This window comes from Musca domestica, unplaced genomic scaffold (genome assembly GCF_030504385.1).
Source record: "Musca domestica strain aabys unplaced genomic scaffold, Musca_domestica.polishedcontigs.V.1.1 2, whole genome shotgun sequence".
Lineage (NCBI taxonomy): Eukaryota > Metazoa > Arthropoda > Insecta > Diptera > Muscidae > Musca > Musca domestica.
The window spans coordinates 35158820-35163495 of NW_026712249.1; the positions used below are offsets into that span (position 1 = coordinate 35158820).

Genomic DNA, 4676 nt, shown 5'->3' on the forward strand with positions numbered 1-4676 from the left:
TATTTTTCTATGTTTTCCCTTCACATTGGCAACTTTTTAATAATTCTTTATAACATATTAATAACGAAATAAATAACAATGCACACTTTCCAAACAAATTCGCGAATTTACGTTTTAAAGGGGAGCACCGCCGTTTGCTGACTAACGAATGGTTGTATTGGAGTGGCTAAGCTGTACTGGCGAGTACTTTTGTTGGTAATCATATGACTAGAAATACAACTGTGTGTGTGAAGGAATTTGACGTTTTGTATTTTTCATAAAATTCATAAAGACGTTACAAAATGTGTTTATGTGCATTGATTTATGTGGATTTCTAAGTAATTAAAACTAAAAGCATTGAATTGTGGTGTTGACAGAAATCAGTGGGAATTTTGTTTGGAAATGGTAAAGGTGATCATGTGTTGCGAGGCCCTCGAAATGCCCAAGTCCGCACCTGGACACCCAAAAAAAAATTTTGCGTGGAGGGTTTTTTAGGGGAGACCATTTTTGCCTTCGTGGCGGTCTCCAAACCACGGGTGAATTAAATTATTCCTAGCTTCCGATGTGCCTTTAAAGATGGGGAAGCTAGGAAGGGCTAGATGTTAGTAAGGGGTTAATATTTAGGTTTTGGTAGGCACTTGTTGCGGGTAACACTTGTCATTGTTAGCCATGCCTTGTTAGTAATGTTAGAATTGTTCTTGATATGCAGGCTAATTAAAATGCCTGTGATGTTGGTTGGTGGCTGGCAAAAGATCTGTCTCGTGGTGTTTAGTATTGCCTGGGAATGGTGGCCAGGACTTATATTTCGGCAAATACATTACCGGTGGGAGAGTGTCGGGGCAGCCAAAATTCTTGCAGTGAGCCCATATTACATTCCAAGGAAAGTGATGTGTGTTCACGAGAAATATGGCCGGCTCCGATACTCCGCCACCAGAAAAACCGCTGAAAAGAAAAAAAAAGAAATAATTAATAAATATAAAATGGTTTAATTTTAGAAATATAAAAATAAATTGGAACGACTCAAGCTTATACTACCACCGCCAAATACTAATGCCAAAAACAATGACAGTTGTCAGATGGCTATGAATGGCATTCACTACGAAGTGATAACCCAAATGGAATTGGTAATGGAACTTAAGCAAAGTAGAGACGGTGTTGCCGATGTGGAGTTAAATACTCTTAGATAGCAGTCGCGAGAAAAATTGTGACTCTTAATTTTTTTTGGGCAAATATGAGTATGAAAGTTTCACTAGACAGAGACCATTTCTTTAATTTAGATAAGGATAACTGGTGTCTAATGAACAAAATGTCCATCAGTGGAAAGCTACAACGGCGCACTGAAAAGGTTATAAAAGAGAGTAGCCAATGAAGAGAGGTTAATAGTTAGAAAATTGGTGCTGAACGAGAAAAAACGTTCATACTGAAAATTGGAAGTTCAGTGAAAAATATTCATGACTATTAAGATATTAAATTGAAAAAAGAACTACAAATTTAAATAAAAGGTGATGATTGTGTGAAAATTAGTGAAAAATGGAAAAAAATGATTAACAAGTCTTTAAAATTAGGTTTGCTTGGAGGATTGTGTGATTTTTGTTGGTCTTTGCGGTGAACCCAGTGGATAAATTAATTAATAAGTGTGAGGCGAAAGCCATTGAGGTAATTATTAAAAGTGGCTAAATTCTTTTAAGCCAAATATTAAAATTCCTATTTCTTGGATAGGCCAGCCACGTTTACACACGACAGCGCAACAACGAAAGAAAAGCGCTATCTCTTGGGTGAAGACCAAACATCACAAACATTATCCCGGTATTGCGAAGGTAGGAAAATATAATTTCCCAACTTTTTATAGCACCAGTATATCTGCCCCACCGCCATCTACGGGACAGTGGCTATACAAGCATTCCACGTGATCTCGGTTCAGCACCACTTTATTCCTATAAAGAAAAAATTGGCTGTGTTAATGATCCAAGACACAATAGGATCCACACATATATCGACAAACTGTCATAATTTTACAGTGTTTCCAAGGTGGAAGATTTTTGCGATTACCACGATTGGTGCAGAAGATAAGAAAAAGCCTGGAAACAAAATTCTAAGTGGCGCAAGTAGTAAAATTAATGAATAAGAAGTTGGCGTCACTATTCTTAACTACAATTTTCATCTAAAAACAATTTTTATTGACCTAATATTAAAATTTTTTTATCACATTTAAAAATCAAAAATTATTCCTATTATTCCTGTCAAAATATTATTCATATTTAGATTTAGTTATTTGTATTGACTTATTTTATTAGTATTATTATTTATGTTTATTTGTTTGTTACGTGTCTAAATTTTCTTTTTTCAGCATTCTCAAAGCTAAGGTTTCAATATAGTTTTTTTTTTGTTCCCCATTAAATTTCTTCGCAACAGAGCTCTTTTGTCGAGGTTATTAGGGTGGGTTTGAAAGTGTTAAAAGTATATATATTAAAAACCACGTTCATTGTGGATTCGGAAAAAAAATAGCTTTGCGAGTGTAATTTCAGTCTTGTCTATTAATGTTCATGGAATTGGACATGAAATAAACCTTTTTTGAGGTAAAAGATTCATGGTCAAAAGACCGTTCGTTATTTAATTTGGCAAATAGCCGTTAAAATTTAAAATTTCCTAACAACCCTTTAGCAAGAATAAAACAACTATTTAAATTTTTATGTGATAATTTTTTTTTAGATATTTATTGTATTTTTATTGTTGTAAGTTTTTTTTTATTAAGCATAAACGACTTCTTGTTAGGATTAGTAATTCTTTTAAATAATAATAAAAAATGATTTGAATGTTTGTCAAGATTAAAAAGATGATGTGTTAAGTTAGCTAAAGAGGAATTAAGGACGAGGTAAGTGGTGGATGTGGGCGGTTTGTGGGGTCAGTTAAGTAAAGAAGAGGAGGTACTGATCATGGTTGGGTGGGCATGATATTGGTCATCGGTTGGGGGTCCAGTATAGGAGGTGATGCATCGTTGTGTTAATGTAGTATTCAGTGTTGTGTCTTCATTTTAATTGCTGCATGTCAGGAGTAGGGGTGACGGGTTGGGACCACACCCAGAGAGGCGACCAAGCTAGTCGGAGCACATATGGACATGACCCCCTACTACAGCTCATGTAACAGTATGGCGCCCAAACTAGAATGTAATTCGGATGCAAATCCGAATGTTGTAAAGAAGTGTAGGTCAGCAAAACACTTGGTAATAGTCCAATATTTTTTTCTGAAATAGCCCAACATTTCTCCTCTCACGTTTCGGTATCCCAAAGTGTTTTCACTCCATAGCCAGTCTGGACATGAGCCAGAGTGTTGTATGGAGTGATGCATGTTGGAATACGGAGTTAAAAGAGGTGAAATGACATATTCAAAACTGGGAAGGATTTGGCCTACAGTGCATGAGTTTGCAAAGGGTAGTTGCAAATCGTTTCCAGGATTAAATGTTAACTTGTAGTGTTCGGTTTTAATTTGTTCTGTGAGCCTGTTTAAACGTAAGGTATCCGTCCTAGTAAATTACTAGGATCTGTTGTATCTGTCCATGTTGAACAGTAAATGGGTGCTCGTATCACGGTGCATCATGTCACAAAGCAAATTTGGGATTTTTGTTAATATTGTGTTTAAAGTTGTTCTATGCATCACCACCTAAACATACCTTTTTGGAAGACCAATTGCAACTGCACACATCACATCTCGTCCGAAATTCCTCCTATATTAAGAAAAAAATTGATATTAAAAAAAAAAAAAACACTAATTAGATTAATATAATAAAATAGGTTATAGTATACCATATATAGTTTAAATCGTCACAGCATCATTGGGAATGAATATAGCCACTCGGTCCAAAACTAAAGAAAAGAACAGAAAGAGAGATAGACCTGGATTATTTGATTTAAATAGATCGATAGCAATTGAGAATAAGAAAAAGAAGGAAGATACTAACTCTGAAATGGCGGAGGGAAATACCAACGATCAGGGTCAAATTAGGGATATGTCCCAAACCATTAACGTTAGCTCTCCGGTAACAAATTCCCTGGGTCCAGTGTATCTGCAAGGGACTGTCGGTGGTGACCCTCAGGCCAGTGCAGTGCCTACTCTTGGAAATATTGGAGTGAATAGAATATTGGAAAATAAGATCCAAAACCTAGCAAATGAAATGGATGATATAAAGAAAACGTTAATAAATTTGACCAAAGTTATAAAAGAAGGTAATAGAATAGGAGAAAATCGTAACCCGGTGGCGGAAGCCCCAACATATAGTGCCACAAATGTAGCTTCCAACAGCAGGGATGTAATTTCCCAACAAAATGAGAATCTGGGCCAATTGCCAAGACACCAGTTGGTTCCTAATATCTATACAGCAGCACTAGATCCGGCAAAAGGTCCAAGGGAAATAGCTTCTTCTAGGGACAACTCCATGCCACAGGTCAATTCCGGACAGAATGGGTCGAGTAGACAAGATTTGGTTCAGAATAACCACCCGACCCCATTTGACCCAAGATTATTTAGAATTAATAAGTTAGGTCTTCACTTCGATGGGAGTTCGTCTGGACTCTCCGTGGAAGAATTCGTATATCGGCTAGAATACTTCCAGCGTCAATACCAAATACCGTGGGCTGAAATAATACGCGATTTTCCCCTTATACTCAACGGAAGGGCTGAGTCATGGTATTGGTTGTTTGAGA

General features: G+C 36.5%; 1 long non-coding RNA gene across 1 annotated transcript; it reads left to right on the forward strand.

The window, feature by feature from the left end:
• The first annotated feature begins 373 nt into the window (after positions 1 to 373).
• LOC131802245 (uncharacterized) lies at positions 374 to 2856 on the forward strand. The gene is made up of 3 exons (XR_009342112.1): positions 374 to 1481; positions 1545 to 1635; positions 1699 to 2856. It is a non-coding gene; the product is annotated as an uncharacterized LOC131802245 (long non-coding RNA).
• The last annotated feature ends 1820 nt before the right edge of the window (positions 2857 to 4676 follow it).